Here is a 13708-nt window from a genome sequence, read left to right on the forward strand (position 1 = left end):
TCTGACAAGGCCATGTTTCTCCACAGAGATCTGGATCCATGTGACCAGGACATGTTTATCCACAGAGATCTGGATCCATCTGACCAGGCCATGTTTCTTTACAGAGATCTGGATCCCTGTGACTAGGACATGTTTCTCTATACCGATCTAGATCCATCTGACCAGGCCATGTTTCTCCAGAGAGATCTGGATCAATTTAACCAGGCCATATTTCTCCACAGAGATCTGGATCCATCTGATCAGGCCATGTTTCTCCAGAGATCTGGACCCATCTGACCAGGCCATGTTTCTCCAGAGATCTGGACCCATCTGACCAGGCCATGTTTCTCCAGAGATCTGGACCCATCTGACCAGGCCATGTTTCTCCAGAGATCAGGAGCCATCTGACCAGGCCATGTTTCTCCACAGAGATCTGGATCCGTCATATCTTACCATGTTCTCCACTGCTCAATGATAAATTTTTTGCTCTTTTGGCCTCTATAGAGAGGGAAGAGCAGGAAAGCTGCTGAGACAATACTATACTGACAATGAGAGGACTACACAACTTCCCGCCAGGGGTATTCCAAGCAAAAACATACTAAAGTCAGTACAATTTGTAATAACACTATATAAGTAATCTATATATCCTAGTGTGATAGAGCTATTTAATTACAATTTCCTGATACGGCATACCCAGTTAAAGGTGCTGTCTCACAAAGAGAACCTCTTATTACCTGGAAGCTGGCCAAACAATCACCCCTGGCTTCTTTAACCCCGTGAGATCAGTTGTTATTATTGGGGAAGCCATGGGCAGCCATTTATGTTGCAGCCAACCGGGTCCACCAGGTCATTTTTACGGGGCTCCTCCCTGTTTTGGCTCACAGAGAGTGAACCTAAACCAAGGAAATGGGAATTTTGTTCAAGTAGAATTTCTGTAGAAACCAGTAACCTCAATGGGGACCCTTCCTTCCTATATCCGCTCCCAGTTATGACATTGCCTATAAATGTAAGCGGGCCTACAGTCATGGAAAGGAAAATTACACCTTGGCTGAGAGATGAAGGACCATTAATTCTCACACTTCTCCTGGCACACACACACACAATAAAGTGCGGCTTCTTAGTAAAAACGTCTACAAGGTCCGCTCTTTCTCCAGAAATTCTTCTCCAGAAGGAACAAACAAAGGAAATGGACAGAGGAAGCCTCGGTGACAGACGCTGAGTTAGTGCGGGAAATTCTCGTCTCAAGTAAACTTAGGTGACTCGGATAACATCTTATCTTTCTGCTATTCTTATAGAAGGCCCTCAATATAAATAACTTTCCTTAATAGACATTGGCGTCTCCCGGCATGAGGCAGAAAAAGCTGCAGGAAATGCCCTGCAAAATTTCTAGCCTACACCCCGTAGGATTATATAGGATTATCGTATTTTTTGCCATATAAGACGCACTTGTTCTTCACCAAAACTGGGGGGGGGGGAAAGTTGGTGCGTCTTATACGGCGAATACACCCCTATCGGGTCGGTCCCTGCGGCCATCAACGTCCGGGACCCGCGGCTAATACAGGACATCACCGATCGCGGTGATGCCCTGTATTAACCCTTCAGACACGGCGATCAAAGCTGACTGCCACATCTGAAGCGAAAGTGACACTAACCCGGCTGCTCAGTCGTTCTGTTCGGGACCGCCGCGGTGAAATCGCGGCGTCCCGAACAGCTTACAGGACACCGGGAGGGACCTTACCTGCCTCCTCGGTGTCTGCTCCGTGCCGGGATCCCCTGCATGGCGACGCTCTCCTTCGACGTCATCACGTCGTCCCGTCATCCAATAGGAGCGGCATGCGAAGCGATGTGATGACGGCGACGGAGAGCGTGGATCCCGGGGAAGAAGACGTCCAGAGCGTCGGGGACACCACGGGGACGCGGCGACAGCGATGGAGCGACATCCAGGACAGCAGTGACGAGCGGTGACGGGTCCGGAGCGGCGGGGACACGTGAGTATTATCTCCTATCCAGTGGTCTTCAACCTGCGGACCTCCAGATGTTGCAAAACTACAACTCCCAGCATGCCCGGACAGCCAACGGCTGTCCGGGCATGCTGGGAGTTGTAGTTTTGCAACATCTAGAGGTCCGCAGGTTGAAGATCACTGTTGGGTGCAGAATCTTTTTTTTTCTAGATTTTGCACCTTTAAAATTGGGTGCATCTTATATCCCAGTGCATCCTATAGGGCGAAAAATACGGTATATAGAGCGACATCTCACACGAAATCCTGGAGATGTCTGACACTTCGGAGCTGCAGAACTAGTAGCCGCATGTAATATAGAGTATAGACATACATGTAATACACAGACATCATCCAATCCATGGATCTAGAAAGGACAGGAAGCAAATCTGTAAACAGTTATGATTAATCTTCTCTTACATTTTGTGTTTTGCAGCCCCAAATGAAGACAATGCATCTCCATGGCAACAGACTACAAACAACCTCTATGTAGTCTGATCATCCTTCTATCTTAGCAAGACTTGGTACATAATGTCAGCTGGTCACTAGGTGACAGAACTTGGTTTTAACTGTAGAATTTGACTTTCCTGGGTCTTTACTGTGGCTCCCGATACTTATATACCCCAGGATTTATGGGTTGGACAGAAAACAATCACAACAAAAACACACAAACATGAATAGCAAGGCATCGATAGACAACGAAAATGGGAGATGACAACATGGATGATGACACTTATTCCCTGAAATCTAAACTATCATAAGATAAACTAACCTTGCTGTCCCTGCAATGTCCCTATAGTAACCCTATAGTAACTATAGTAACTCGCCCTAGCAGAATAAATAGGAAGGCTCTAGAACCCAGAGAAACAAAGGTGTGCATAAGCCTTAAAGGGGTACTCCGGTGAAAACCTTTTTTCTTTTAAATCAACTGGCTCTGGAAAGTTAAACAGATTTTTACATTACTTCTATTAAAAAAAATCTTAATCCTTCCTGTACTTATTAGCTGTTGAATACTACAGAGGAAATTCTTTTCTTTTTGGAATGCTCTCCGATGACATCACGAGCACAGTACTCTCTGCTGACATTATTATAATAATAATAATAAGACAACTTTATTTATTTATTGTTGTCCTTAGTGGGATTTGAACCCAAGGCCCCAGCACCACAAGGCAGCAGTGCTAACCACTGAGCCACCATGCTGCCCTTAGTATACATCTGCTATACATGGTTGCTGAAACGGACAGAGATGTCAGCAGAGAGCACTGTGCTCGAGATGTCATCAGTGTTCCAAAAAGAAAGGAATTTCCTCTGTAGCATTCAGCAGCTAATTAGTACTGGAAGGATTAAGATTTTTTAATAGAAGTAATTTACAAATATGTTTAACTTTCTGGCACCAGTTGATTTAAAAAAAAAAAAAGGTTTTCACCGGAGTACCCCTTTAATTCTCACTGCCATTATGCTCCATCCTGTTCTGGATCCGTTTGCTTTATGTTTTTTGTCCCAAACTGACCCAGAACCGCTCGGAGCACAATTGACACGATCGGGTCCCGACAGATCACATTGATTTGAAAAGGGTCCATCCGGGATCTGGTATATAACCGAAGTTGAGCGGAGGGAAAAAAATAGGACATGCGTCATTCCAATGGGCCGGCCGACGAAGATCCCTTTACCATAGCACAAGAGCAGTGTGAACAAACCCTTAGTGAAGCACTGAAACGTGCAACAATAAAAACTGAGCAAAACAGCAGCAGCAACATCAGATTACACACATCAGGATAACACAAAGAGGAACCACAAAATTACCTAAAGAACAATGACAAGAACTGGAGAACTAGAGAGATACGGGCAACACTAGGTACAGACTCACGGGACGTGTGTTATAATCCGCACTGAACTGCACAAACCAAGGAAAGGCGAAATCCACTCTATCACACTATCCAAGACTGGCAGTCTAGATAGCAGATCCAGAGCAACAGATCAGTTGTGAGACAATTGCTTACTAACTGTCCCAAACAACTAGAGAAAGCAGAATAGCAGGGTGATTCATTCTATCCATTAAAGGGGTACTCCGACGGAAAACATTTTTTTTTTTTTTAAATCAACTGGTGCCAGAAAGTTAAACAGATTTGTAAATCACTTCTATTAAAAAATCTTTACCCTTTCAACACTCATTAGCAGCTGTATGTTACAGAGGAAATTCTTTTCTTTTTGAATTTCTTTTTTGTCTTTTCCACAGTGCTCTCTGCTGACACCTGATGCCCGTATCAGGAACTGTCCACAGCAGGAGAAAATCCCATAGCAACTCTGAACAGTTCCTGACATGGACAGAGGTGTCAGTAGAGAGCACTGTGGACAAGACAAAAAAGAAATAATTTCCTCTGTAGTATACAGCTGCTAATAAGGACTGAAAGGATTGAGATTTTTAAATAGAAGTAATTTACAAATCTGTTTAACTTTCTGGCACCAGTTCATAAAAAATAAATAAAAAGTTTTCCACCAAAGTACCCCTTTAAGAGCATCTCTCTTTCTATCTGTACATTTACAGTCAACCATCCTATCGCTTGACCAGTCTCTTTTATAGGTGTCCCTTCAGGACTAGATGTTCTGGCTGTTCCTTACTGATTTGATGTCTGCAGAAGTGTACACCTCTTTGTCACCCCCTGCTTATCCGATGTCTGCACTCAGGCCCGTTGCTACAGGACAGGCAAACCAAGCAATAGCTTGGGGCCCCGAGCAGAGCCGGTGTTTGTTGTGCCGGTCTGTCCTCCTGCCCCTATCCCGATTCGGCAGCTCGTCCTTTCGGCCGGCCTGGCCAGCAGTGCGAGAGCCTGGAGCGGAAGGCAGAGACTAAAGTCACTCGGCCTCCGGCTCCTATTTTTGTGCCCGGCTCTCCTGTAGTTTCCTGGAACTCAGGATGTCCCCGCCTCCAGTTAAGTGCCGTACAGCTACGCGCGTCGACCTTGTATTAACATTCGCTCACGTCACGCTCCCAGAATTCAAGGGCCGGTGTTACTACGTCCTGACGCTGGCTCTAGGTATTCTGAGAGCATGACGTGCACAAACATCATTACCGCGCGTTATGCGTAGCTGTGCAAGTCCTTGTCTGGGGACTGGGGAAGGTTCTGCCCTGAATTCCCAGCAACTGCAGCAGCAGAGGTTATAGCGGGCGGGGGGGGGGGGGGGGTCAAATCTAGGGGTACTACCTGCCTACTGGGGGAGGAGGGGGTTAATATGGGGGTACTACTTGCCTACTGGGGGGGAGGGGATTAATATGGGGGTACTACATGCCTACTTGGGGGGGAGGGGGTTAATCTGGGGGTACTACCTGCCTACTGGGGGGAGTGGATTAATCTGGGGGTACTACCTGTCTACTGGGGGGAGGGGGTTAATCTTGGGGTACTACCTGCCTACTGGAGGGAGTGGGTTAATCTAGGGATACTACCTGTCTACTGGGGGGAGTGGGTTAATCTAGGGATACTACCTGTCTACTGGGGGGAGTGGGTTAATCAGGGGGTACCACATGCCTACTTGGGGGGAGGGGGTTAATCTGGGGGTACTACTTGTCTACTGGGGGAGGGGGTTAATCTAGGGGTACTAACTGCCTACTGGGGGGAGTGGGTTAATCAGGGGGTACCACATGCCTACTTGGGGGGAGGGGGTTAATCTGGGGGTACTACCTGTCTACTGGGGGGAGGGGGTTAATCTTGGGGTACTACCTGCCTACTGGAGGGAGTGGGTTAATCTAGGGATACTACCTGCCTACTGGAGGGAGTGGGTTAATCTAGGGATACTACCTGTCTACTGGGGGGAGTGGGTTAATCTGGGGGTGCTACTTGTCTACTGGGGGGAGTGGGTTAATCTAGGGATACTACCTGTCTACTGGGGGGAGTGGGTTAATCTGGGGGTACTACTTGTCTACTGGGGGAGGGGGTTAATCTAGGGGTACTAACTGCCTACTGGGGGGAGTGGGTTAATCTGGGGGTACCACATGCCTACTTGGGGGGAGGGGGTTAATATGGGGGTACTACTTGCCTACTGGGGGGGAGGGGATTAATCTGGGGGTACTACCTGCCTACTGGGGGGAGGGGGTTAATCTGGGGATACCACATTCCTACTTGGGGGGGAGGGGGTTAATCTGGGGGTACTACCTGCCTACTGGGGGGAGTGGGTTAATCTGGGGGTACTACCTGTCTACTGGGGGGAGTGGGTTAATCTGGGGGTACCACATGCCTACTTGGGGGGGGAGGGGTTAATCTGAGGGTACTACCTGCCTACTGGGGGGGGGGGGTCTAATCTCTGGATACTACCAGCCTACTTGGGGGAGAGGGTATATACCTCTATATGGTCCTGTATAGGTAAGGTGGAGAGGGGGGGCCTCCATGTCTATTTTGCTTGTAGCCCCCAAATTCCTTCAATCGGCCCTGTCTGCACTGAGCATGCTCCGTCACCAAGCTCAAGACATGCGCTGGGTAAAGATCCCATCTACTCTGTAGGGCTGCATTTGTTAGCAGCTTCGGATGTGACTGGAGTATAAAAGATGATAAAATACAGCACAGGATGAATGGTAGGAAGCCACAAGGACATTAGAAAGCCGATAGTTCTACTGTCAATATCCTTCAGGTTAGTGAGGAGATTTTCTTTTCAATAAATGGAAAGAACACGAAGCCGTTGTGTGGTTAACCAATGGAGACGACAAGACACTCGACTATCCAGCCAGTTATCGATTGGTGGAGATCAATAAACCCATAAAACTTTTACCACTCAAGATAAAAGCTTCCAGAGAACCTGAAGGATTCTGGGATTGCACACCCTGGCATGAAGGTAGAGGAATAGCATAGAAACCCTTAGACCACAATAGAACAGATACGGTTGGGGGGCGCCATCTTATAGGTGACAACCTCGAGTTTGGTCACATTACATAGACCTGTCTATAAATAATAGAAAGATTACGGCACTCGGGTAGGGTCCCAATCCGTATATATAACTCAATAAAATAAGGTGGCACTCCACTTGCGGTGAAAAGTAGGCAATATTTATTGCGTAGGAGGAAGTTAAGGGTAAAGATCGGTCAGGTACCGTGGCTTTGGTCAGTGGTATAGCGACCAAGGCCACGGTACCTGACCGCTCTTTACCCTTAACTTCCTCCTGCTCGCCAGCAATCTGGTCTGATGAAAGTCCAATTTGACCGAAACGTTACCTTAAAGGGGTACTCTTGTGAAATTATTATTATTATTATTTTTTTTTTTTTAAATCAACTGGTGCCAGAAAGTTAAACAGATTTGTAAATTACTTCTATTAAAAAATCTTAATCCTTCCAGTACTTATTAGGGTCTGTATGCTACAGAGGAAATGGTTTTCTTTTTGGAACACAGAGCTCTCTGCTGACATCACGATCACAGTGCTCTCTGCTGACATCCCTGTCCATTTTAGGAACTGTCCAGAGCAGCCTATGTTTTCTATGGGGATTTTCTCCTACTCTGGACAGTTCTTAAAATGGACAGAGATGTCAGCAGAGAGCACTGTGGTCATGATGTCAGCAGAGAGCTCGGTGTTTCCAAAAAGAAAAGAATTTCCTCTGTAGTATTCAGCAGCTAATAAGTACAGGAAGGATTAAGATTTTTTTTAATAGAAGTAATTTACAAATCCGTTTAACTTTCTGGCACCAGTTGATTTAATAAAAAAATAAAAAATAAAAAGTTTTCTACCTGAGTACCCCTTAAAGATGGTCACCTTGAAGCAATTTGCCAAGGGACGGCATACTGAAGACAGATCCCAATAGGTCAAAATTAGGACATCTTGGATTATTTTACTACACCCATCATCTCAGAGCAGGAAGGCCGGGTATCTAACAGCTACCCCTCAAGACCTTCGTTGGGTTCGTTCACTCAATGGGCACTATAACAGCCAGGCTGCCTCCTTGCTTTCCTAGTACCAGATATGGCCTCATTCTTATACACACATATAACAATTCTTTTTAACATTTCATTATCAATTCTATAAATCACTTTCATGCGCTTTTCCAGGTGTTTTGTGTTTTTAAAGGGGTACTCCACTGCCCCAGCATCCGGACATTTTGTTCTGAATGCTGGGTGCGGGCTACTGGGGTCGTGACGTCATGCACACGCCCCCTAGTGACGTCCCGCCACGCCCCCTCCATGCAAGTCTATGGGAGGGGGCGTGGCACCCGCCACGCCCCCTCCCATAGACTTGCATGGAGGGGGCGTGGCGTGACGTCACTAGAGGGCGTTTGCATGACGTCACGACCCTCGCTGACTGCACCCACTGGGGCAGTAGAGTACCCCTTTAATCATTGTTTCTTTAGACCTCGAGAGAAGTTCCTCTCAATGTTAAAGGTGGACATTCCCATTATTGTCATCATGTCTATCCTAACTCTACATTACTCGTTCTCTGGCGTCCTTGATTTTTTTTTAATTTAGAGGTTCTTCTTTGCTGCCGCACACAACCAATAGATTTCCTAATCTTGTATGTGATTCGCTGTATTGCCGGTACAACTGAGCTCTCTGGCTTCCTGATGTCTACTGAATCATTGCCGACTCATTTCCATCCCGGATACTTAGTCACAAGCCCAGATGGAGAGATAAATCAAGTATTCTACCAAATGTCTGCCCACTGTCAGCCTAGAATCTGCTGGTTGGTGAAATAAAGTGCATGTGAAGGATCCATTGGAGAAGACCTTATTTCAATATGTATGACAAGGAGCCATCTATTAAAGGGGTATTCCAGGAAAAAAAAACTTTATATATATATATATATATATATATATATATATATCAACTGGCCCCAGAAAGTTAAACAGATTTGTAAATTACATTTAAAAAATCTTAATCCTTCCAATAATTATCAACTGCTGAAGTTGAGTTGTTCTTTTCTGTCTGGCAACAGTGCTCTCTGCTGACATCTCTGTCTGTCTCGGGAACTTCACAGAGTAGGTTTGCTATGGGGATTTGCTTCTACTCTGGACAGTTCCTGAGACAGGTGTCATCAGAGAGCACTTAGACAGAAAAGAACAACTCAACTTCAGCAGCTGATAATTATTGGAAGGATTAAGATTTTTAATAGAAGTAATTTACAAATCTGTTTAACTTTTTGGAGCCAGTTGATATATATTTAAAAGATAAAAAATAAAGTTTTTTCCTGGATAACCCCTTTAAAAAACAGAAGGGGGTGGACTTCGGTCCTGGTGCTTATGTATACCAACCTTCCAGTTAAAATTGTGCAATGCCTAGAGCAGGGTGCGGGACATGACACAGGGATTCTCTCTTTTAGCCATATACATTAGATAGGTGTCAGCCGAACCCACCGGCAATCAATCAATAGTGTTGAGCACGAATATTCGTAATGCGAATTTTTATCGCAAATATCGTCACTTCGCGATTTCGCGAATTTTTAGAATATAGTGCTATATATTTGTAATGACGAATATTCGTTTAATTTTGTTTTTTTTCACATGTGAATTTTAATGCTAAATTGTATGCGAATTTTCCATGCGAATTTTCGCATGGAAACAAAAAGTGAACGAACATAGCGAATATGCGAATTTCGCGAACATAGGACGAATAATCGTCAATATATTCGTGAAATATCGGGAATTCGAATATGGCCCCTGCCGCTCATCACTACCAATCAAACATGCATGGTGGCCTCCAGACTCTCCCCCAATGGTAGATGTCAGGGAAGAGAAGGATCAGAGAAGAACGAATGCAGCTTTGTAAGCAGAAAATTGTAGGTTCTTTATTCAATGTTGCATAAAAGCACTAGCCCATGCAGAGGCTGATCAATCCCGATGTGTTTCTAGTGTGTAAAGTTCTTCATCATGGTGATGGAAAAGGATAAGGCATGTTGGATTTCAGCTGTCCAATCCATTAATCCTTGGTGGGATAGGTTACCGCCTGAAGGAAACCGGCATCATCCTTCCTCCCTCTCCCCATTCAGAACACATGCATGCTTGGTAGAGAGAAAAGACTTCGTAATACCAGGATTTCGTGGCGCCGATCAGGACGCAGGACTCAAAGATTAAAAGTAACAACCATCAGGTATATTAACAGTAACGCAACACGTTTCGCTGCACATGTGCAGCTTCCTCAGGCATCTGAGGAAGCTGCGCATGCGCAGCGAAACGCGTTGCATTATTGTTAATAAACCTGATGGTCGTAACTTTTAATCTGTGAGACCTGCGTCCTGATCAGCGCCACGAAATCCTGGTATTACGAAGTCTTTTCTCTCTACTGATACTACAGCTCCAGGAAGGCTGTAGACGGACCCCTATTCAACTACACACCTTTACCATTGTTGTGTATGTTGGTGCACAACCCCTTTTGGTAAGCGGTATTGAATCCTTCATTTCCCCATACCCTTACCACCCATGTTACTCCACAGGAAGCGCCTTTGTTTTTTCTTTTAGACATGCATGCTTGGGTATGGAGGGGTATCTAATGTGCATGGCCTGCTTACTACAGTGTGTCTTCAGAGTTCTATTAAAGGGGTACTCCAGTGGTTCAATTTTTTTTTTAGGTCTTTATAAGTCAACTGGTAAATTTGTAATTTACTTGTAAATTAATTCTATTAAAAAAATCTTTACCCTTCCTGTACTTTTTTGCAGCTGTATGCTACCGAGGAAATTATTTTCTTTTTGAATTTTTTTTTGTCTTGTCCACATTGCTCTCTGCTGACACCTCTGTCCGTGTCAGGAACTGTCCAGAGCAGCATTGGTCTGCTATGGGGATTTTCTCCTGCTCTGGACAGTTCCTGATACAGACATCAGGTATCAGCAGAGAGCACTATGGACAAGACAAAAAAGAAATTAAAAAAGAACTGAATTTCCTCTGTAGCATACAGCTGCTAAAAAGTACAGGAAGGGTAAAGATTTTTTAATTGAAGTCATTTACAAATCTGTTTAACTTTCTGGCACCAGTTCATTAAAAAAAAAAAAAAGTTTTCCACCGGAGTACCCCAACAACACTGACACCAAACCATCCCAGCTGCTTTGATATCCATGTTGGCATGAACGTGGAGATAGAAGGCCTCACCAAAGAAGTAGAGTTGGACCAACCTAACAACTCTTGGTCCCATACAGTACTGCATGTGCAATCTTGACTCCGAGCATCGCTAAAGCGGCATTCCCGCCGTAGACATTTGTGCTATAGATATCTAGGGCCCACTATTATATCTAGAACAGGGGTCCCCCATCTCCGGTCCCATTTGTTGAGGTGGCCACTCATGTCTATGACTTTCTCCATTCCCTTCTATGGCAGTCACGAAAAAAAGCTGAAATAAAAAAATTTTGTACGATCAGAATACCCCATTGACAATGGTTACCATTCTATCTTAGACAATATATCTTGTTGGCCCCTACTTTGGTTGCACATTTGGACAGGATCTTAAAGGGGTACTCCGCTGCTCAGCGTTTGGAACAAACAGTTCCGAACACTGGAGCCAGCGTCGGGAGCTTGTGAGGTCATAGCCCCACCCCCTCGTGATGTCACGCCCCGCCCCCTCAATGCAAGTCTATGGGAGGGGGCGTGGCAGCCGTCACGCCCCCTCCCATAGACTTGCATTGAGGGGGTGGGGCATGACGTCATGCAGCGTTTGGAACAAACTGTTCCGAACGCTGGAGCCGACGATGAGAGCTTGTGACGTCATACCCCCGCCCCCTCATTATGTCATGCCCCGCCACCTCAATGCAAGTCTATGGGAGGGGGCGTGACAGCCGTCACGCTCCCTCCCATAGACTTGCATTGAGGGGGTGGGGCATGACGTCATGCAGCATTTGGAACAAACTGTTCGGAACACTGGAGCCGACGCTGGGAGCTCGTGATGTCGTAGCCACGCCCCCTCATGATGTCACGCTCCTCCCCCTCAATGCAAGTCTATGGGAGGGGGTGTGACAGCCGTCACGCTCCCTAACATAGACTTGCATTGAGGGGGTGGGGCGTGACGTCATGACAGGAGGGGGGGGGGGCTATGTCGTCACGAGCTCTCGGCACCGGTTCCAGTGTTGGGAACTGTTTGTTCCAAACGCTGAGCAGCGGAGTAGCCCTTTAAGGTAGCAATGCAAGCACAATAGCTGTCGGCCAACTGCTATGTCTTCTGATCCAACTATACACATGACTACCAATGTATGAGGAAAGAGAAGGACGTGTAAGCCATTGCTTGACCCCTCTAGAGGAGGCTTTGCTACTAGAGAAGGATCAGTCAAAATTTAACAAGCTAAATCCAACAGATGATGGTGGGGGAGACATGGAAGGCCAACATTCACATCACATGGTTGGCCGGATCCACCAAAATCATTGGGTTTGGCCAACACTTGTCTTATGTGTATGAAGGCCATTATAAGACTTTACTGTACTATTCCTGATCCCAATGAATTGTAGGATCCAGCAGTGGACAGCGCCATTGTTTCGGGCTATTTTTCTAACCCGTCTTGTTTTATTGTATACAATGAACTATATGTTGTTGTATTTTTTTATGTAAACTTTTTCCGGATCTTGTTGCAGTGAGATGTAATCTCTTCCATCAGGAAGCCGGGGTGCTGGTCATGTACAGTGAGATCACACAGGACAATAATAGGACTTTGCACCTTTGACACCAAGAGGAATGTCTCTAATGTCTGAGAAAACAACAAGATACCACAAGGTTTTTATAGAATAGTCAAGAAAAAAATGTCATGAATGCTGGAAACATCTGTTCTGATCCCTACATACTGTATAAACAACACATTCGGAAAGTCTTCCGGTTCTGTTCCACACCTCATTTCTTCCTTTGTTTTTAGTTGGTGCATGCGCTGACTAAACGAACACAAAAAGCGCTGTGCAACGGAACCGGCTACATGGGTACGGCAGCAACATTTTTAAAACAAACAGACGATGATCCAGCACTTGCAAAACGAAGACGGCTTAATTGAAGATCACTGGGCACAGATAAAACCAACCATATCATCAGACGTGTTTCGAGCGCATGCGCTGACTACGAACACAAAAAGCGCTGTGCAACGGAACCGGCTACATGGGTACGGCAGCAACATTTTTAAAACAAACAGATGATGATCCAGCACTTGCAAAATGAACACGGCTTTATTGAAGATCACTGGGCACAGATAAAACCAACCATATCATCAGACGTGTTTCGAGCGCATGCGCTGACTACGAACACAAAAAGCGCTGTGCAACGGAACCGGCTACATGGGTACGGCAGCAACATTTTTAAAACAAACAGACGATGATCCAGCACTTGCAAAACGAACACGGCTTTATTGAAGATCACTGGGCACAGATAAAACCAACCATATCAGACGCGTTTCGAGCGCATGCGCTGACTACGAACACAAAAAGCGCTGTGCAACGGAACCGGCTACATGGGTACGGCAGCAATATTTTTAAAACAAACAGACGATGATCCAGCACTTGCAAAACGAAGACGGCTTTATTGAAGATCACTGGGCACAGATAAAACCAACCATATCATCAGACGCGTTTCGAGCGCATGCGCTGACTACGAACACAAAAAGCGCTGTGCAACGGAAACGGCTACATGGGTACGGCAGCAACATTTTTAAAACAAACAGACGATGATCCAGCACTTGCAAAACGAAGACGGCTTTATTGAAGATCACTGGGCACAGATAAAACCAACCATATCATCAGACGCGTTTCAAGCGCATGCGCTGACTACGAACACAAAAAGCGCTGTGCAGCGGAACCGGCTACATGGGTACG

The 13708-nt window shown here is 45.7% G+C and overlaps 1 protein-coding gene across 3 annotated transcripts in view; it reads right to left on the reverse strand.

Annotated features, from left to right (window-relative positions):
- DYSF (dysferlin) overlaps positions 1-13708 on the reverse strand; it is a 438078-nt gene that overhangs the window by 308544 nt on the left and 115826 nt on the right. The gene's annotated exons all lie outside the window — the stretch shown is intronic.

This window comes from Hyla sarda, chromosome 1, assembly GCF_029499605.1.
Source record: "Hyla sarda isolate aHylSar1 chromosome 1, aHylSar1.hap1, whole genome shotgun sequence".
In the NCBI taxonomy this organism is placed as follows: domain Eukaryota; kingdom Metazoa; phylum Chordata; class Amphibia; order Anura; family Hylidae; genus Hyla; species Hyla sarda.